A 22,728-nucleotide genomic window follows, 5' to 3' on the forward strand; every position below is an offset into this window, starting at 1 on the left:
ATCCCAGTTCCCTCTCTGAGACAATAAGGATGGGAATGTTTCTTGGAGTGATTGAAGTGGAAGTAATATGTAATTCTTGCTCTCTTGCTTTGTTTCGATTAATTTTCCAGATGTAAAGTTGCCTATTCTGACTCTACATTCCACTCCTTCCCACTGCAAACTTTATGTGCTTATTGGGGTCTCTTCCAGAACTCCTGGCTGCTGGAGCACCCTTTGCATTTCTGAAATTTGCTGCTCCTGATTGAAGGGAACCAACTAAGAAAATAAGCTGCCTCCCTTTCTCACGGACAAGAGACCAAAGCAGCATCTCAGTATCACAGAAGGGCTGAGGTCAGAAGAGGTGTCTGGAGGTCACTTTCTCCAGTATCCCCACTCAAACATGGTTGCCTACAGGTGGTTGTCTAGGATGATGTCCAGACAACTTTTGAGTATCTCCAAGGATGGAGACTCCACAACCTCTCTGGGCAACCTGTGCCAGCTCTTTGTCAACCTCACAGTGAAAAAAATGTTTCCTGATGTTCAGACTGCATCTCCTGTGTTTCAGCTTGTACCCATCACCTCTGGTCCCATCCCTGGGCACTGCTGGACAGAGCCTGGCTCTGTCTTCTTCACACTCTCCCTTCACATATTTACATACACTGATGAGATCCTGCTTGCACTTCTCTACTCTGAATAGTTCCAGTAAGCAGAGGGATAAAGCAAAGGATGAATTGGGTAGGTATTGCTCAATTCACTTTCTTCTACTGAGATGGTCAAAAGCAAATGTTCCTTTCTTTCCCTGTTGTTTTCCTGCTTTCCCTTCTTCTTCACACATACATCTTCTAAATGTCATGCTGTAACCTTTTTCCATTGAGTACCATGTATCCAGAATCTTTTTACATCACAACAAGAAATGTTTAATCTGGAACGGCATGCAAATAGAATAGCTCATGTGAGAAATATGAACTGGTTTGGTTAGTTTTAGGCTTTGGACTGATTTATGACAGATTTATGCTTCCATGTGAATAAAACGTAATCAGAAACTGTGGAGTGATACTGCTGTATACACAAAGAGGAGAGCTGCTCCTGTTACTCATGGGAATGTATAGGCCATAATCTAATTTTTAGAGGTTGTGAAAGGTGTGCTAAGTGACTAATTCATTTCACTAATATCTGACAAGCCACTTTCAAAATGAGAAAAATTACCTTCCTAGATAATTCGGTTTTTAACAACTTATAGTTGTTATTCTCCTAAAGGTGCATATTTTCCACTATGCAAAAAACTGGCATGGCATAAAAATGCTGATAGACTAAAAACCTGCATTTAGCTTCAAAACAGAAGTTTGTGGGTTGTTGGCTTTTTAATATGTATAAGCCATGGTCCTTGAGATTTTTGCTCAGAAGATAGCCACGTGTTTCATGTGGCCTCTGTTTACAAAAAGGGAAATATATTTTCTGAGGAAAATAAACTAGATTACACTGCAGGAAAAGGAGGTTTGATACTGCAGTGTTCAAGAGTGCTCAGATGGAAATTCAGCTCCAGAACCCTGTACTGAATTTAGGACATGGATTTTCCAATTGTCTCTGTTCTTGCATTGCACTTAAACATACTGCTGTATTCATACTGAATTGAATGTGATTTGCTGCAGAAGTAAAAAGCAAGATTTTCTCTCTTTTTAGTTTAAAACCAGATAATGACTTTGCTGACTTTGGTAGAACAATTCTTGATTTATACCACAATAAGCAGGTGCAAAGTCAGATTAGAGGAATGTATCTCAAAGTGACAGTGTTCAGATGCATATTTAATCTTTGTTAAATGAAGCATTTGCAATAAAATGCACTATTCACTGCTCTTACTGTTCTCTTGGTAAAGGCATTGTGAAACTGTGGTAGTTTATTTTAATCTTTATAAATTTAGTAATGAGGACCCACAGCATCCAAAATGTTACTCTCCTCTTGTGATGCCTCCAGTATAAATCCAGTCCCAGTTCCAAAACGGCAGAATTGGCTGACAGAGCTAAAATTTACCAGTTTGGTTCCTCTGCTTGAGGCCGGCACAGATGACGAGCAATACTTCTTTGCTGTCCTGGATATTTGGATCCATTAGACACACCCTCAAGTGTCTTATTTGTTCTTTTGCATTTGTATTGGCCATTCCTTTCTAACAGGCCATTCTCCTCCACCCAAGACAAGCAGCTAGGGAAGTAAATGGTTGAAAGGGCTTGGAAGCTCCTATAAGCATGGGATTTTCCCCTGGGCACGTTTTGTCTGGGGTGTTTTATGATGCAGAGTTCTTACTGGAAGAAAGAACTGGCCCTACAATGTCTGGATACTTTGCTGAGAGATGAATACTAGTTAGCATACATAATATCCAGTACTGGTGGGGAACGTAAGAAGAAATCAGCCAGTTATTTTGAGCTTATGCAACAAGCTGAACTCCTCTGACTGTGTTTTTTTCCAAAATCTGCTTGTTAACTATGATGCAGTATGTGCCATTTGTGCTTTAGGTGACTAAGAGTCTAAGCCACTTTATTGGTGAAAGCAACAACTTTCTCATTAAACGTTAATGGCAATGTTTTGATTAGTCCCAGGGTTCTGGTAGGGAGTTAAGTCCTTCCTTCAATAACCAGCAGTTACAGATGCAGCAAGTGTTAATAACCTCATAGGAAGCAAACTAAGCAGGCATACATTCCATCACCCAGAAAAGGGATCTCATGTAGCTTTTTGAGGGATCATTCACACTTTAAACTAAAAAAGTGTTTAATTTTTAATACGGAGATTTGGGCTGTTTGCAGCACCCAAAGCTGCAGTCCCATCATGTTGTTTCCCATTTCTCTCAGACCTGATGTTTAATGTGCTCCCCGCTATACCATTTAAAAGCTTAAAATGTCATCTGGTTGAGGAGTGCAGAGGTGAAGAAATTAAAACAGGAGCAGCAACCATTCTCACACTTCTAGCAACTGTGCTCAAATACCAAAAAAAATAAACATAAAAAAATCATGAAAGATTTTAATAGCTTCATATCTGACATGAGCTTTTCAAGCCACAAATGAATGTCTATAGGGAAACAAGAGTATGCATGTGGGTTATGTGGGAATAGAAAAGGGCTTCATATGCGAGTGTGACATGAGACTTTTATCAAATGTTGGCCTAAAGGCTAACTGGAGCCTGGATTTCATCTCTATGTCAAATGAGAGCAGCCAGCTGCTCTGCTCCTCCTACCACATCACTGTTGCCATCAAGCCTCAGCTGGGGGAAACGTTCTGTTAAATGGAGCCCAGCAAATGACAAGGAAAACCCAAATTGAGGCTTTTGAATGGTTTATATTAGAGATACAGTAACCTTAAGAGATACTTTGGGGATACTGTATTCCAGAAGAAGGGACTGGTTTGGGGTTGGTTTTTTTTGAAAGTTACTTTTGAAAGGTCTCTTTAAGTATACAGTAACCTTTCTGGAGACTGTGTCTTTAGGAATAGAGAGTTGTTACTTTGATGGGTAAGAAGTGAGATCCTTGGATTTTTTACCCCAGTAAAAAAAAAAGTAGACTGCCACTTATTTTCTTAAGTAAACAGTCAGCTTAGATGTCTGCTGCACTTTGCATTTTAGGAAGCAAATTAAAGCTGCACAAAGAAATCTTGAACATTTGTCATGGCCAAGTAGCATGTCTGTGTTTTGCAGTGAGCAGGGCTTTTTCTACTGCAGTTTTCCAGCCTCAGCACTGCTATAACTTAGGAAGCTCTTGAAATGTAGCCCAACTTCAGCACAGCACTAGGGTGTACTAACAAGACATAACTTACTGTAGTTTTAGCACAACAGGGAGAGATCTGGCAATATTAGTGTCCTCTACACAGCATTGCACTCTAGTGATTTTTCCCCTGGCTTCATTTCAAACAGTTGTATGATAGCTGATAACTGTATTTTAAACTCAGTCATGCTTGATGCAGCCTTGACTTACCTTATATGGATGGAAGGTCGGTATCTATGGCTTGATTTTCAGGCAGCTGAGGAAGCAGGGAGTGTTACTCGTCCTGTAAAGCACTCAGCATTAACATCAGGCTTTTTGGTGCCACTCCTCTAAAACTGTGGTTCAAGATTGCTATCACTCAGCCTCAAACTGGATAAAAAGCCCTCCTGACAGCTCTTATCCAGACTCCACCTAAAACAAAAGAGAAAATGTATGAGTGGGTATGTATCAGAGACAGGGGAAGAATATTCAAACATTCCTAAGGCTCCAACATGGTCACTCAACCTCTCATTCAAAGACATCTAGCACTGTCAGTCCTACCACCTTAGTTTTCCTTATAACCCATTTATAGTAAAGAGAGAAGTTGGGACATGTTGACATGAAAGCAGTGCCATCAAAAACCTTATGGATCTCCTGCAGCCTTCTCCAGCCTTATTCATAGAAACCTTATGAAAATAACCACACACTCTTTTGCATTAAACTATGCCGGCTGGCTGCCTGAACAGTGCTAACAGTATTTGTAAAATGGAGGTAACAGACCATGTATGTCAGCCCCATAACTAAATAGAATTTTTGTAACAGACATTCCACCTATACAGTTCTTCCTCTGTAATGATGAAAAAATCCACAGTAGTCCATGAGCTGGGACTTCTTGTTTGGCAGTTTATCCAACTTTTATGAACTAACCTACCTGAAAATGGCACTTCTAATGGCACATTGAGTGTATCAGTCTCTGCACATGCATTATTTTGCTCTATAATTACCAGGAAGAACAAAGTAGAGGAACCAGTGATTTTTAAGATGAAACATTCCAGTCTGCAACCAAGACCTTTAAATTTGTAAGCTGTGTGAGCAATGGAATAAGATCACCTGACATACTCCAGGTCTGGCCCTTTTGGAGTCTCCAAGGCTGTCAGAGAGCATAGTTCCCTGCAGCCTTTCCCCTGAAGAGAAGATCCAGATGTTCTCCAGTATTCAGCCATGTGCTGCCACAAAATTCTAATATTTTCATTATCTCAAAGACCCTGTGTGTCTTTGTCAAGTCAGTTAAAACAGAGAGGGAGGTTCCCAAATTTTATATATACAGACGTAGACACGTGCAGAACACACGGGTTGAGAACAGTCATTTATGTAGGAAACCAGGCTGAAATATGAACAAGTCAATCAATAAAAAGTTGGGCAATTCTCAAGACAGCTGTTAAAAAGCTTGATAAACATCGGCAGAAGTCCATGAATGGGACTGAGCACTTGCTACAGAACTGTGTACCATGGCATCCCAACAGCAGCCTCTTGAGTACTGCCAGCCTGCAGGAGTTAATCTTACAGTATCACCAAGAACAGCCTCAACAGAAAGGAGTTTCATTCAGTGGTCACTCAGCCTTAATTAAAAGGACACTTTTCAATTAAACTTCAATGACATCTTCTGAAAAGAAGTTTTACACCTACTATATTTCTTTTGGACAAAACAGTCTGCTCAGCTGTATTCCCAGCTGTACACTTCGCTTCTCCCAGCTTGCTGGCATCCACAGCTATTTAGAAAGAAACTTAGTTATGTCAACTGCTAGGATTTTCTACAGTACATATTACATCACCTTTCCTGAGAAACTTGTCTGAGCAAGTTTTCTTACTTTCTTGTTTCATAATGTCCTTCACATTCCTCTTTCAATATTTGTTGTTCTCTCTGTGGAAGCTCAGTTGCTGGCATTTTAAGGAAAGGTTACATAGCAAAAGGCTCACTAATAGAGTTTTTTTCTCCCTACCCCATACTCCTGGAGAGAAACTCTCTGTATGTGGCACCTTAAGAGAAAGATTTAGAGAAATGTTTTCCTTGAGAAAAACCTACAGTATTCACTGCAAGTTTCAGAACAAGAAAATAAATTTGGAGCATAAATTACCTTGGCCATTTTAATTCTAAAGGTGAAGAAATATGGAGGAGAAAGAACAAGAAACAAAACAAAATAAGGACACCAAATTATGCTGTGGTGCCAAGTAAAAAGCCAGATCCCTAAATTTTATCCTAATCCCTGATAAAATATCACCCAAATATCACCCAAAGGGTGACTGTGCCTCTAACCAATTTGCTCTTGTGCCTCTGCTTACTTCTTGTTGAGTCTTGGTCCTTATGAAACAGCCTTGGAAATCAACAGTCATAGATCTTTCAAAATGCCTTCTACATACATATGTACCAATCGAAGTGTGGTCCGGAGACAGCTGAAGATGTTAGGAACCTGCTCAATTCAGGTCCAAAGCCTTCAAAGTAGGCAAGGTAAGAACAAAGAAGGTCAAGTCTGGGGACAAGATTTGGAATAAGCTGGGAATGAAGCATAGCAAAAAAGAAAAGATAGACATTTCCAGCCTGAGGTGTATAAACGTGGGTGGCTTAATGCACATGCTCACTAGTGGGAATACATGCACACACACGTGTGAGCTGGCTGCTTGCTGTTTATCGGTGCAGGCTCTTGCACAGTCCTTCCTTGCAGCACGGGGTGTGTGCAGCGGACACATACAGCCTGTTGTAGTGCTTCAGCTCAAAAACATGGCAAGGATGCTTATTTTGGCTACTGCTAAGTGGCTGAACATGAAGTTGAGTGCTATCTTTTATTCAAATGCAGCTCTTTCTTCTAAAAACAGTGGCTCCCACATGATCTTCTTGAATAATTTGAGTTTTTCTATATAAACAATGGAGAAGGAAATCTAATTTCCAGTCTAGGAAAGGAAACACAGCTAAGTGAACACTGTTAGCAAGGGCACGCATATTATCTCTGCCTGTTTGATAACCCACTGAGTTGAACAAAATCTTTTCATTAGCTGCAGTAGTCTTTATTACACTCCATTTGAATGATCTGTTTAGGATTAAACATTTCTTGAAAGACACACTGCTTTTAATACCAAAGTATTTTCCATTCCATTTGCTTCATTTTAGCAAAATGCTGAATGATCTGAATGATCTGTATCATGTTTAACATGAAGTGTAACTGAAGCACCCTGTATCCTGCAGAAGTGCTTTCTGGACTTGAGTTTTTTAAGAGATCTCTGAAAAATCAACATTAAAAAAAAAGCAAGCTATTTTGAGCAAGCAGGCATAAATTTAGTACAAATAGGCCCTCATCTTTACTGGAAAACCTTTAAAGAGGTCATAAAAACAAACAAACAAACAAACAAAACAATTCAAAACCACTGTGCTTCAACAGCAAAATCATCTAAAAATTAGCTTAATCCTTTTAGGATCAGGAGTCTGGACAGATCACTAAAGCAATGGATAATAAAATAGCCAAGCACTAGTAGCCACTTAATGTATCAGCATGCTGATGGTACATAAACCATGCTAAAAGAACAGGAAAATTATTAAAGCAGAAGACAATACTTCATTTACTGTTCTGGAATTACTGCTTAGGAAGTCACTGATACACATTTATAATGAATACTAGAAGTGAGCACAGGCAGAAACTTGCCTGTTACTCAAATGAGTATGACTAGTGCTGAATGAGTCTCTTACTAATCTTTCTTAGAGCCTGAACTTCACTTCCAGAAAGGCAAGATTATTTGGGAGGTTCCATTTTTCCACTTAAATGCAGAATCAGACACAGTGAGTTCTTCCAAGAGCTCTTTGGGTTTTGGTTTCTTCTGAGCAAAAACAGTATCAAAGAGTAACAAAGCCCAAAGCACCTGCTTCAAACTTGATTAGCCAACCTCACAGTTGAATGTTGGATTGGGAATTTTATTCTCTTTTCTGGAAGAAAGAAAAGAAGATGGCAAAAAAAAAATAAGGAAAACTAGTCCAAAGCAGTATTCTGTTCTTGTTCCAGCTGATCTGTTTAGGATTTTGTCACTGCCTTTGCTAGACCAGGAAAGATTTTTGTGTGCAAAAAACAGCACCCCTCTCATGGTACGGTGGGACCCTCTGCCCCTTTTTACAGAAATCACTCATGAGACTGCAAGTGCTTTCCCACTTTTCCCGTCTCAGGAGTCTCAGGTGAAGAGGCAGCTGCATCATGCCAACCTATTGGGAAACATTAGACATGAGGTGTGTCTTCCAAAAGGTCTGAATCAGGATTGCAATGCCCAAGTCAGATGCCTAAAGTAGGGAGGCAATCTCAATCAAGACTACCCTTTCCCCTTCCTGAAATGCTGAAGTTGCTGATTTTCCCAACTGCCTTTTCAGTTGCTAAGGATTTCTGTTAGAAAGGGGCGATACAGCAACTTAACTTTTAAAGCACTGAAAAATGCTTCAATGAGAGATTCAGCTAATGCTACTGAGGAGCACTTCTCTCACATACAGAAGCCCTGTGTAGGATGGGCTGCTGTCACAGGTAAATCCAGCTGGGTTAGTAACAGACTGGAAGCTGTGGCTTCCACAGAGAAAAGGCAGACTCATGACAAATGAAGGGACGTGACATAGGAAGGGAACTTATTACTACAATTTGCCCTCTCCCATTCCATTTTTACCCCTTCCTCCCTTCATGTTTTATTTCTTGTCCTCCCACTCTTTTGCAAAAATCCAAAATGGTCATGTTAGAGCTACAGACCATGTCAAAGATTTGTCTCCTCTCTCTGAGTTAACCATTCCCAGCAAGCTTTCTGTGGTGATGAGTCAGTAGCACAAAAAAATGACAGATTAGAGGCGATACTTATTTTCCTCTGCTTTTTTTTTAAGCATGGCTGTCTCCTCCATCTGAAAGAATGGAGAAAGGGGTAATCAAATGCACTGTAGCTGGGAGCTCTAAGAATAATGTCTCCAAACTCTGCAGCTTCCAGTAAAAAGCCTTGTAGTTTTTGTATCCTTTTTGCCATATGTTTACTCAGCAACACTGTTTTAGAAGTTGCAACATTCATCTTTAAACATTAATTACCACGGCATGATTGCTCCAAAAACCCACTGCCTGAGGCCAGGGCCTAGGAAGTGGAAAATGTAATTTTAGAAAGCGATGAGAACAAATGCTGAGCCTTTTAATTGCAGGTTGGTACAAATGACTAACAGTAAAGCAAAGCTCATTTTGAATGAATTTGTTGTTCTGCATGTCAAATTCAAAACTTAGCAGTGAGTTGCCTGGGGTTTGTTCTTTCCCCCTACTCTCTTTGCAAAAATCAGAGAAACTGATGAATTTTGAAGTACTTTTCTAAAAATTCAGTTAAAATTATTTACAAGAGAGGAAGGAAGGAAGGAAGGAAGGAAGGAAGGAAGGAAGGAAGGAAGGAAGGAAGGAAGGAGAAAAGAAAAGAAAAAAGAAAAGAAAAGAAAAGAAAAGAAAAGAAAAGAAAAGAAAAGAAAAGAAAAGAAAAGAAAAGAAAAGAAAAGAGAAAAGAAAAGAAAAGAAAAGAAAAGAAGAAAAGAAAAGAAAAGAAAAGAAAAGAAAAGAAAAAAGAAAAGAAAAGAAAAGAAAAGAAAAAAGAAAAGAAAAGAAAAGAAAAGAAAAGAAAAGAAAAGAAAAGAAAAGAAAAGAAAAGAAAAGAAAAGAAAAAAAGAAAAGAAAAGAAAAGAGACAAGACTAAATGATGCATGCAAGGCCAGGCAACAGTTCTAACAGTCATTGGACAACTACTGTGCTCTTTTGGAGCTTCATTTCAGGGTGAAGCGTACAGTGATTCTCAGCATCTATCTCCATCTCCCTCCGTTCTGCTGAAATTTACCTGGAATCACCAACAGTATAACAGTGGATCGGGCCTGCTTCATCACGTGTGGCAACACAAGATTAAACGCTGCTGTGACTCAACATTGCCACATCCCATGTCCCAGCCTGATGCCAACAGAACCACTGCAATAGCAATGGCATCTTCATCTCCACCCTTCTGGCCTTGCTGCTGGCAGAATGGGGACAGCCCTGTGTGAGCACCTTTGCAGGGCATCAGGGGCACTTCTTCTCACACAAAGGTAGAGAACTTGTTCATTCCAGCCCCACATTGCCACACCTGGGAAAACACATCTGATGGGAGATGTGACTCAGGGCCTTATGGGTCTGAGGCTGGTTCCCTGCATGACCATAGGACAGACCATACAAGTAGGATCTGTGATGGCCCTAAAGTTGCATTTATGCACCAAAGTCTGGAGGCCAAAGAGACTACAAATTGTGATACTCATCTTTTCTATTGCTCATGTTCACTGGAAAACTCCAGTTCTGCTTCTGGGAGTTCTTGGAAGCACTTCTGGCCTCATAGCACTGAACAGCTTGTGCCTGCCTCCTTGGGATTGAGAGATGTCATGCCACTTCACTACCACAAGGGCCTTAACCAAGGGCCTTGCCACCAAGGTACACCAAAAATCTACCTAACCCCTCATGTTTAATCCAGAGGAGCAGAGAGAAAGTGTTCGTGATGATGGTCTGTGTGGCCCACCTCCTCTCCCACTTGCTCGTAACAGTTATGTACTGAAAGCTTTCCCCCTGTGACCTGGGAGATATGGTTTCAACACACTCTGAGTACATTCTCTTGCACCCTTCTGTCAAATGGGGAATAAAAGACATCCTTTACCTCATGGCTATTCTCACCGGGCCTGTACTGCAGACCCTTTCTCACAGGCCAGTTTTTGCAGGATGGCTCATGACCACACTGTTAAGAGTTTGGTTCCTACAGAGTGGGCTGGCTGCAGCCACGCTGCACAGTGCTCAGCTCACATCTCTTTTCATGACCCTGTAGCTAACAGTCAGTATTTCCTGCTCATGGGCTTGGTGGGTTTTTCCAGTTCAAATTATGAAGAGTACTAACAGGTGTATGCTGCAGGCCATCACAGCAGTGCTGTGTCAAAAAACTATAATGCCAGGAAAAAAAATGTTGTGCTCTAGAAATGGGTGAGGGCACAAATTATGCTATTGCCTAACCTTGAATAATGATGAAGCACTGCCCTTGCTGAAGGAAACACATTTGGTATCTTCCACATTTGGTATCTTCCATCCTATCTGTTTGAAGCAAACCTTGGAGTGCTCTACACAGCTGACAACACTCACATTTCCCATTGGGGATACCAATGGATTTGTTCCAGAAGAGTGCTCTGACAATGATGCGTGTCTGGCACACTGACCATGGGTAGTATGAATGACCAGGAAACCCATTGCTGGAGAAGAACAGCAGTGTGCCAAGTTCAGCCACAGCATTTCTAAGCAATAGCTGCTCTACTTTGATGGAGTCCATGAAGTTCAGGAGAGGTCTCTCATTCTACTCAGCCAGAGCACCAAGCAGAACATCAAAACCACGTGAAACACAGTGCTGTACAGCAGCCCTCAATTGGTGTGGAAATTGGTGAGTAAGTAACGATGACACCCATTTTCCACTGCTCTCTCCCACTTTCAGATAATCCAGGCGAGTCCTACATTTGTAGGGTGATGTCCAGAAGCGTGCAGGAGAACACCAGGGTTGCATTATCTCCCATCCTCCCCTCCTTTCCCAGAAATCCAGAAGCCAGTTTCAGCTCTTTTATCACAGGTATGACCAGGAGACTGAGATGAGTCTCCTGTGGCTCTGCCCTTTTGAATGCCACTGCTGCTCTATGGAAAACCAGCTGCCACTATGTTTTCCTGACCACCTCTAAAATGATTGTCAAGGACAGAAAATATTAATTAAATTTTAATTAATAAATTGAATACTGTGGGGTTAATTATAGCTATTTAGAGGGAGTGTATGGGATTTGGAGGGCCTACCTTCTGGTGTTTTTGCACAAAGTGTTGCCTCTTCCTCTAAGCTCTAATTAGCTAGCTTTTTTCTTTTTAATAGCCAGCTTTCAAATGACTGCTCAGTAGCTCCCATTTTGTTCCTCATCAGCAGTCCTCCAGCACAGCTGCTACAGAAGGAAAGCAGCCCTGCAGTTTGCCTTGAAGGGAGCAGGTGATAAAGAATCTATCAGAAGTGGTGCAAACCAACAACATGAATTAAAAAAAAAAAAAAAAGGAAAAAAATTAAAAAAAAAAAAAGGAAGAAAAAAACAACCGAGAGGCCCAGCCCCTAAACTATGTCAAGCAAGGAAACTATATAAGAAACAAAGGACATGGGAAGAAATAAGAAGGAACTGCAACATCTGAAGCTGCTGCAAGGTCAAAAATGTTCTCTCTGTATGCAGCCCTCTTGTCCAGCTGCATATTCTGCCTTCCTGCACATGCACAATGCCAAAAGCCATCAACAGCAGATAAGCACCTGGGAAAAAGCAATCTGTTCCAGCACAAAGTCAACTGTGAAACTTGAAATAATTTCTCCTCTGCTCCTTATTTTCAACCTACATATTTCCTCCCTAGTGGTAAAACCTTTTTAAAATTTAAATGAACCTAATTACCTGTACTTCTAGCTACTCAGTTTATACCTATAAAGAAAAAGGGTCCTTTCAGGACACTGTTAAAGTAAAGGCACACAGTAACACACTGTGCCCAGATATGAGGAGTTTACTCCAGACAGCTTTTCAATCTCATGCCACTAGATGAAAACTAATAGTGCCTAAGAACCAGCACAGAAGAGAGCTTTGGAAGTTTGGGAATATTTTGGACATTGTTTTGTTGGGTTTTTTTGCAAAAGTGACCAACATGATCCGTAGGCAGCCCACTGCTTTTCCTCAAGTATCTGCTCCTGCCTGCTAAGTGTTCACGACTGAACGGCTGCCATGGAGGGAGCAGAGGGCAGTGGCTGGAAGATGAGGGCTGGCACAGGCACTGCAACCGGTAGCTGGCCTGGTGCCTGCCTTCTTCCTACCACAGCAGTTGGCTCCAAGTGGTAGGCATAGGAGACTGGTTTGGGCTCCTGCTGAGGTGAGACACGGTGAAGAAAAGAGGGAAGAAAACATGTTGCGTTTTTTTTCCTTTTATAACCAAGAGCCATAATGCTAGTAAGAAAAAGTGGGAATAGACTGGCCAACATGGAGAGCAGGATATCTCCAAAATTTCACATGGAACCCTGTGGTTTCTGAGGTTGGAAAACCATTGCCTAAATTAAGAAAGCTATCTTCCATCTCAAGAAAGGAAACATAATAGCCAGAATCACTCTTGCAGAAAAGCCTAACTCATCTGACTCCTCAAGCGTGCTCGAAAATTTTGTCTACTCTCCTTTGCAGCAAAACAGTTTCACTGCCCAGGGATGCTGAGCTGAGAGCCCTCCAGCACCAAGGCGTCTCCTCATCTCATGCTTTGCCTGAAAGTGTTGGATCACAGTGCAAAACCCCTGCTCCAGGTCTACCTTTCACATTCACAAAGATTTCTCCAAAACAGAGAAAATAAAGTACCGTCTCTTCTTCTAGTATTTGGAGTTGTGATACCTGAGAAATGCTTGCCAGCATGTGTAATAACACGTCTGTTGCAAGACATTGTTTTAAAAAAAAGCAACCCTGCACGGTGTCTTCAGACAGGCTTTTCTCCACTTCAACAGCAAAACTAATTCTGTCATGAGGAGCTAAAGATCCTGCAGCTTCAAGCTTCTGCTCCCGCCGGGACTTAGCTGCTTATTCAAAGTCCCAAGATCCCAGTCACACCGATGACTGGTCATCCCCCAAGCCTGTTACCCGTGGCTCAGAGGCCTGGAGCCAGGCAATGAGAGCACCGGCTTAGTTACAAGCTTAAAAGGCTGAGAGCCTTTAAGGAGGCTGAGAACCCGGATTAGCGAGGGTGTTTCCAAGCGGGGCGGCGGTGCCCGCCTGACTGGGCCGGACAAGCAAGAGCTGACGGCAGACTCAGGCTGCCGGTGCCACCTTCCGGACACACGCGTTATTCACCTTCCCCTTCGGAGGGAAGAACGCTAAGGAAGGTGGCTTCATTTCACTCCCTAGTCCTGCTTTTTTGGGGTTCCTCCCCGCCTCCCTTTTAATCCATCATCATGTAGCACATAGCTGAAGGGGGAGCAGCCCCAGCAGGGTGGCGGCAGCAGAATCCAAGACGGCTGCACAGTGCATCCCGCCTCCTGTGGAAAAGTAGGTACCACAAGCTCACAAAATGTTCCCTGCCTTTCGCATTTCGTCTTCTTCAAGCATTTCTGTGAAACAGCCAAGCCTGGCAGAAGTAGCCACAAGACTCGTTTAAGAAACATCTGTGCATTTTAGGGATGAAAAGCAGGGGTGTGCAAGGGCACCCCGGTTAATGCCGAAGTGCCTTCTCAGGGGCTCACAGAGTATTTATTTGAGCAAGGACCAGCCAGTGGAGAGGGGTCTGACTCGCCTTGGTGGCCGATTAGCTTTAGTGGCCACGTAAGAGTGCAGATAAAATGAAATCTTGCCATTTATGCCACCAGCAGTTGTGTTCTCACAGAGAATTGTGCTCTTATAACATCCAAAACACAAACTGTTGCATGTGGCTATACCACAGGCATTTCTGAGAGCAAGGCTAAGGTTAGAGAGGCCACCTCATTCTGAAAAAATCCAAAATTATATCTCTCATGTACAGCAGCTGCAGTTCTTTCTATTTCTTACTGCTGCAGAGTGGGACTTGACCACTGTCTTCCAAGTGGCAAATGGGATACATACACCCAACACAGACCTCAAAACTGGCTTGCAGAGTAAACTTGGGAGCAACTTTTAGTGCACAGAAGATGTCTCCAAGGAATGGTTTAAAGAGCACAATTAGGAGTGGCAGGCCGGAAAAAAGCCGTGAGGTTGGAAAAAAAAGTCTGAACTGGTAGAAAGCAAAGAGGAGCTAAAAGGAAGAGCTATGGGGACAGTCAGGAAGCAGGCAGCAATGAAAACCTGCAGGCTGCAGAGTGCAGTGCTGCAGGGCTCTACACTGAAGACTTGTTCTTTTTCCCCAAACTAAGGTGGAACTTAAGAAATATGGACTTTGAAGCTGTCAAATGCTTGCAGCAGCTGCAAGCATGCAGCATGTAAAACAAAGGGCCTCAATTTAATGGCAGCTTTTTTAGGGATTACCATAACACGAGACAGTGGCAATAGAGGCAATGGGCCTTATGAAATGTTCACGTAATAAACTGTGGTCTGCAATGGGAACTTGGATGATCTAAGTATTATACAAATGCTGATGTACTTCTATACTGCAAATGACACTTGTTTCCATTTCAGAGGACAGGGCTCAGCAGTGATGTGGAGTCAGGCTGAAGGACCCATAAAGCAAACGTGCAGCAACAGTAAGGCAATATATTTATTTCAGGATGTAATATTTTTTAATAGCATTTATTCTTAAATATGCACATAGCTACATGATAAATACCAGCTGTGTGGCAATTAAAGCCACACTGCAGCTTTGATATTGCCATGTTGCTGTTATGCAACCTAGTTTCAGATGCTGACCCATCCCGAGTTGCCAGTTTTTACAGGTGGACTCTACCTGAGTTTAGCTGCTGCACAGCAGCCCCAAATATATGTACTGTTACTGCTTGTTTGTGCAATGGCTTCATTCAATTTATTTTAATGTAGACTTATTAAATGTAACAATAAGCTTTCTTCCACAACAGTAAAATCAGAGTAACTGATGATAACAGCAGTTTACTCATGCGAAGGCATCTAATTCCTACTGCTCTTAAGTCTTAGTTCCCATAGCCCTCCAGGACATGGAAGGATATGGACAAATCCCACGTGAATTAAGTTTCAGCGTGTTCTGGGAGTCTGAGCCTGGCAGAAAGGGATTTATAGATGCACTTCTCTCTAGGACTGCTATATATTGTTGTATGACTTATAACAAAAGGGGTCACTGAAGTACTTCTACTCTCACTGAGCACCATCTCTATTTACAGATTTTATAATTTCTTGTCTGTATTGATTTTAAAAGCATCTTTAGCATGCAAGCAGCTATTTAATGCGTTTTGACCCCAAAGCAGGGAATTTGTACTAGTATTCCCACTAGAATGTTCGTCCTTTCGTGTCCATGCATTAGGGCTCTGTTTAAAATCTGTCCGCGTCCCTAATCTCCCTGGGGAGCTTTCCCTGAATATTCAATGCTAGTCCACAGTCTGTAACAAAAGAGGGAGGGGAAAAAAAAAAATAGAGACAGAGAACAGTGTTTATGCATAAAGTTCAAGAGCCTTTTCACATAAAAAACATATGCACACACAAAAGCACCTCAACTACAGAGCCTGGCATTTCCACAGCAAAGACCTGACAGTGTGCGCAGTTTTTCAAGTTAACTAATTTACAATAAGGGCATCAGACATCTGAGCTCCAGATGCACTCATTCGGGCAGCCAAGGCCATAAATAAAATAGGAAAGAATACTCTTACCCTAACATAGGGTTTATAGAGATGTGTTGAAAGCTTAGCAGATGGGTTTTGCTGTCTCAGCTTTTACCTGCGTAACAAAGTAACTCATAAAGCTGCTTACTGGCTTCTTCAATTCAAGACCTTTGCATTTGCTCTCATATGCTCCCATGAAGATACGGCTAATTTAAACAACCAGCAAAATCCTACTCCTCAGGGAAGCTGATGGCAAAACTCCCACTGGCTCCAGCAGGCTCTGGGTGTTGCTCAACATAAATGCAATTGGATGAACTTGGTCAATAGCATAACCAACACTCAACTGAATTTGTATTCTTCAATCTACAGATTTGCCACCCTAATGCCACCCCTGGTTCTGCTCTCGTCCCATGGTTCTATGGAAGAACAAAACCAGTGACACAGCTACTGTCACAAAAACTGGGGTTGCTGCAGCCTCAGCCCAGGCTGACAACCAGCTCTCTCCCATGGAGAGGGGAGAAACCCTCTCTTGAATTAGGACAAGATATCAAAACGTTTTGTCATATCACTTTGTTTTGCTCAATCTACATGCTGTTCTAACAGAGCAGAAAACTGGAATCACAAATCTGAAACACTGCATATCAGATAGCAAACATTTCTGAGTTTCAAAAAAGTTTGCCAGTTGAGAAATGAGTGTTTTCCCCCACATAGAGACATCATCATCATCATCATCACTCAGTCTAGCTTTCATAAACATCTGAGCACTCTTTTTGAAGCCAGTGTGCTGTTTGGGCAGACAGCATGGAAATTTTACAGTCCTTTCATCCCTGATACCTGCACTTAATGCTCACTGTTAATAATGGGATAGACACAGAGATGAACATACATGTGTATACAGACATGCTAAGAGAAGAAAACATTTCTGACATGTTCTTATAAGGGTATTAAATTGGTGAAGGCAGATTTCTGAGCTCAGCACATGCTAGAAGTGCATCCTCAAAACTGTATATTTGGCTGACTTTAGGAAAAATTATGCACTGTGAGCAACTGTGAACATCTGAGGATGGGACAATGACAGGGAGAGGAATACCCAGTCCGGGACCAAAGCCTGCATCAGGAGGAAGCAACAGGGGCAACTCCAGGGATGGGAGGTAGAACAGGCAGTACAGGGAACAGGCACCAAGGAAGTTGCTGGACTAATGCATGGCTTATCCACGGTTGGATACATCCTTCCAGAACTCTCCTTACAGCACTTTACTCAAGCAGCTCTTGCAAACTGGGCTCTGCTTGTCTCTCCGTGCCTTGGCTCAGTCCCTCCCCACAGTCCTCATCCCCACCTGCTCTCAGGACCACTCACACACAGTGCACCCTGATTCCAGTCACAGAACTGCTTTATAATACAGCTCAGGGAAAGATGGAGGAAGAAGAGAACAAACATAACTGATGACTGATGACTCAGACTAACTAGAGAATGTGCTTAAAGCAAGTTTGTTTCACCAATGGCAGTGCTTTGCAGTTTGCTTTACCCCCTCCAGACTAGGTCACCCCAATTCCTTTTCTCCATTTAATGGTGACATAAATAAGTGGCCAGGAAGAAGCTGTCTCACCTATCATAAAAACACAGTATGCAGCAATCATAGGAGGCTACTGTTCAAGACAAAGCCATGAGCTCTGCATTTAAGAATCCGCTGGTCTGTAATTCTGAAGAACACATTTATTAGCAAAATCCTGTTTTTGTAAGCTGCAAATCAAGACACAGCTTCCTTTAGCACCAGGTTTATGAATCATGAGTCCTGTAGTGCATGAGACTTTGCTTTAGAAATAAAATTGCTTGCTCAACTGCAGAACACTTCAGTTCAGTCTTCTTTTTCTATAACTACTGCTTAGTCTCAAACCAGAACAAAACAGCTCTGTAATTACACATGCACTTAAAGTCCTCTTAGTATCTACCAGATTCAGTATAAAGGCATAACGATGAGTTTCTAAGTCTGACATCTGCTCGGTTAGCAGCATTTTCAATATCTGGCTACTTTGCAACACTTAGCAGCTAAGCTAAGCAGGTCTAGCACACAGTTAGACATGCGGATTTTTTGGGGTTTGGGAGGGGGGAGGGGTGGGCGGTGCTAGAGGTTTCCCAGATATCCCTTATTTCAAAGCAGGAAAAAAACAACAATGGCCAGCTCTGTACCAAACCACAGGTCAACAGATTTCAATGGTCAAGGTTAAAATTGGCCTCCAGCTAGCTGCACAGACTTATCCCACAGGTATTAAACAGGAAACTTTTAAACCTTAAAAATAGTTACAGTTATGTGACTTATCCTTTTAAAAATATTTTTATCATGTACATGAAGACTAGAAGCTTTCCTCCTTTGAAATGTTTGACACCTTCTCTAAAGCACAGCAAGTCTGTGTTTTTCTCTGTTGCACAGGCTGTGGGTTTTGTTTTGCTATTCTTTTTTCTTTCACAAATCAAGCTGTCAGCAGCACGGGAAGTAATTCCGTAACTGGGACACGTAAGAGCTCTGTTCTGAGACTGCATCGCTGCCCCCAGTAAAGTCACCCTTGGAAACAAGAGCACTTGAGAATATCTTAGCACACAATGAAATGTTTTTTGCTATGGTTTATTTGGCTGAAAAGGAAAAACATAATTCAAGGGAAAAACACCAGCACTTAGAGATACTAAAAGTATGTGGGCTCTGCTGAGCTTCCTGCTACTGCAGGACACAACCTCTAAAGAACACTGTGTTTGAATATTCACTTCTGTGGGGACAATGCTTTTGGGCCGGGAGATAAACCTAGTTTTCTTGGACTGATATGAAAACTAAACAATAATATATGCTCCTCTCCTACTACACAAACACTCCCAAAACTAAGGGAGTCCAGCCCAATACCAAAGGGTCATGCTGTGCACAGCTGATTGCTACACGAATTGCTTTAGCCTGCTATTAACTTCTTCCTCTGCTCCTTACTCACTGCCTCGTATTATGGCTCCTAGGTGTTCTCTCCACATGTCCAGACTTCATCCCCAGCAGATCCATCCCATTTGTCCCCAGATTCCACATCTAGCCACCACATCCCTTCGATCTCCTGCGGGGCCCTGGAGCCTATCTCCACCATCAGATGCACCGTGCTTAACCAGCCCAGCCATGTAATTAGTAGCGCAGCTGCACAGCCGCCAACCTGCCAGCGCACATGTGGCAGACCACTTCTTGGCAACTATTAATCACATATTGCATAAGAAACAGTCCCTTAATGCAGGCGAGTCTTTCCACTCCCGAATCATGTAAAAGACATAAAAGCTTTTGGCCATGCAGAAAAGTGAACAAAATGAGTGGTAATTAACTCTCATGACTACAAAGGCTAACAACTTCGGCACTTACAAAGGGGATCAGAGGCAGCTGAGCTGAGAAAGAACTGTAGCAGAACAAGTATTTGCCTGGGAGCAAACACTGCCTGAGTGCTTATTTTAGAATGAATAGTCATGTTAGTTAACTAGAGCTAACTACTGAACAAATAGCTCACGTTACAGCATACCGAGGTACACTAAATGCATCCTTTGATGTACTAACTGACAACCTACTGCAGAGTTCTTTTTTTCAGAAATTAAAAAAAACCCCACAATTTATCCTTCGGAGCTGATTCTGGGTTTTTGCACAGTCTTTTCACAGATTAATGGAAACGAACCTAAAATGGACTTAATCATTGCAGCATGAGATATTTACATTCAGCAAGAGCATGTGGTTTGCAAAGAAAAAAAAAAGAGGAACCAAACTAAGTTTTTCTGTAAATCAACACATGTGACTATTCCTGACTATCTCAGGATGGGCAAGTTTTGGTGCACTACATGTCCTTGGTGTTTCTGACCTTTTAGCACAACTGCAGCCTCTAAGCACCAGGATTTGGTCTGCTGTTCAGCAGCATACTATGCAGCCTGACACACCCTTCATGCCACTTACTTAAAATACCAGTGTGGACAACGAATATGACTCCCATGGTTTTCAAGAAGTAGGGGAAGAGAGCTGGGATTTGGGGAGTAATTTCCAAGGCAGCCAATATTCATCCTGAAATAAGTAAAATGTGTTCTGATCACTACCATGAAAGTAAACACATCTCATCTGGAAACACGTAAATTCAGGAGTAAAAGTTTCTTTTGTATATGAACTACTTCACACTGGTGATAAACTTAAGGGATTTGACAGGGATTAAAGATTCACTTGTCAGCTGCTATGTCCTTTAATTAGCTTCCTAACATCCATACTGACTGAAGCAGCATGTTCTCAATTTAGCAAATCAGGCGTCTCTGTCCAGGTTTCACTGTAGCTCTGAAGTCCTGAAAAAGAGTATTAAACACAGTGATTCTTCTGCCCCCTAGTAGACATAATCTATTATATAAAATTTCTTCCATCCCAGCTTTTGTGAAATGGACAACAAAAGTATTAACCTAATTTCCAGAAGTTGCATGAAGTGTGTGTGGCTCTTCATGATCTTTTGAGGAGAAATTCACATACCAAAACCTCATGTTGTGCTCTGCTATGACCTGCTCTTGTATCTCCTATTTCACTTCAGGTCTGCAGCAAACTTCACCACATACAATCACTCACAACTTCACATCCATACCACAGTTAGGTATGGATGGCCTTGTTTGAAAAGCACTTGACAGGACATAGGGGTTCTCTGCCACAGACAGTTCAGACCCCAACTGTTTAATCCAGCCAAAACTTCCTCACCCCTGTTTTGCACTCCCACCTGTAATGCAGAGATGATAAAATTCTTCAACCTTTTCAGCTAAATATTCTTCTACTTTTTAAATAGTACACTCCTTAGGACAGAGGGTCAAACACATACTTACCCAGAACCAAGCACAAATCACTCTTTAATTTAACTCTTTGGGATCTCTAGGTAAGAATCAGCCCCTAAGATGTTAACCAGCTTTTGTTTAACAGCATTTTTAAAGCTCAAACCAACTGTAAATCAGATAAGGCAGATTCTCACTTTGGGCCATTAGGTTTACCTCATTTCCATCCTCCTGTCTTTTTATGCTCTTGGTGATTCCAGGCAAGTTTCTTCCTGGTCTCTTACACTTGTTTTGGGCCACCTCACACCGCTGGAGCCATGCAAGAAATTGTAATAACAATATTAACTGCTCAGCTTTGACAGGACATAGCTTATTTTTACTGGATTACTTTTCTGGCACAGCATTTAAAGCACCAAATGATTTGACACCTGTAATTTTATACTTGGAATAACACAAGGTATTCATACTTCTTTTGTAATGTAAGATAAAAGCAAACACTACATATGTTCTCATTCCAGTGCTGCTGTCTGACAGCTATTTGCCCAAGGAGAAAAAAGTACTGTTACATTACAGAATATGTGGAAAAGTAAAAGCTATGGAAAAGAAATCATTAAATAGCTAACTTATTCCCCTGCTAGCACTAGACTGTTCCCTGCAGCATGTTTCAGAGTGTTTTGTCCAGTCTGGTTTTACAAGTTTCACATTACTTTCATTTATATATTTAATACAGCACTGAGTCCAATGTGGTTTGGTGCTGCTTATTTTCCTTGTCTTTCAACTAGAAGACTCAGTGATACACCAGCTGTTCATATAGAGTCAGCTCCAAAACTACTGAAAAAATATCTGGACTCTTTCCACTGACTTCAACAGGCTTTTGGACCAGGCTCAGGAAAAGATGACGAATACATTTCATGTAAGACTAAGCAGGTTACAGTCAGCAAAGTATAAAGAGGATTAGCTGTGTAAGATCCAAAGGCACATTACCCTGCATGCTGAAATGCCTGCCTAACACACTTTCACTTTCACGGAGAGAAAGGGCCAGATTAATTTCTGGTGCTCTGCCACTAAGTCAATGCTACCATGCAAGGAATGAGTGTGATCTGGAATCCACCCAGTTAACCTCATTACAACTGGGATTTTCCTAAACTAGAGGTGAGATAATTTATTTTCTAAAATTGCAAAACCAATAAGCAAATCATAGAATGGTTTGCGTAGGAAGGGACCTTAAAGCTTGTCTAGTTCCAATCCCCCCCCACCATGGGCTTTTTGCTTTTCAGATAAGTTTAGGTCTTTAGACTAGAGACCCTATGGAATAAGTATCTGGAAAAACACAATGGGTTTTGTCTCTTTCCTCTGTCAGGGAAGGATGATCTCTCTTTTACTTCAGAACCTGAAATGGGTCATATTTGGTTTAAGACATACATATCTAGACCTTCACTTTTTGTCACCAAAACAGATGGGCAACCCCAAACCAATTTGTGCATATTTTATGGAGCACTGATACTACAACATCCCCCCACTGTGTATGCTTTGAGTGCATGACTTCTGAAAGCTAGAATGCCTTTTATCGGGGATTATTCTACCAGTGGGGGATTCATTCTGAACAATACCATCAAATGAAGATGGTGGTGTGCAGTTATTCTCCCCACCCTTTCAAAGTTCACAGTAAAACGTGTCAGTGTTAGGGATGTTCTCAGCTCCTGAGAATGCTTTAATCAACCAGACTATTTTTTCTGTTCCTTCTGTTCCCTAGGGACAGGGAACTTCATAGCACTGCTTTGTTGTACGATGTGTACAGTTATAACCTACGCTAAAAGTATGCCATTAATGAATGAACACTGAGTGTGTGTGTGTCAAGCAGATGAGAATGTTCTTTTGATCTTCTGAGCTCCACCACTGTGGCAGACGGGTGTCT

At 41.8% G+C, this 22,728-nt stretch overlaps 1 protein-coding gene across 3 annotated transcripts in view; it reads right to left on the reverse strand.

The window, feature by feature from the left end:
- Positions 1–22,728, reverse strand: part of LOC125323053 (cytochrome c oxidase assembly factor 1 homolog) — a 60,800-nt gene that overhangs the window by 20,895 nt on the left and 17,177 nt on the right. For 2 of the 3 annotated variants that reach the window (XM_048297622.1, XM_048297614.1), the window contains one exon: positions 3,935–4,135. The gene's annotated coding sequence lies outside the window, so the exon portion shown is untranslated. Of the gene's footprint in view, positions 1–3,934; positions 4,136–21,029; positions 21,123–22,728 lie in introns of all 3 variants that reach the window. The other variant, XM_048297630.1, reaches the window with a different exon arrangement.

This window comes from Corvus hawaiiensis, chromosome 1 (assembly GCF_020740725.1).
Source record: "Corvus hawaiiensis isolate bCorHaw1 chromosome 1, bCorHaw1.pri.cur, whole genome shotgun sequence".
Lineage (NCBI taxonomy): Eukaryota > Metazoa > Chordata > Aves > Passeriformes > Corvidae > Corvus > Corvus hawaiiensis.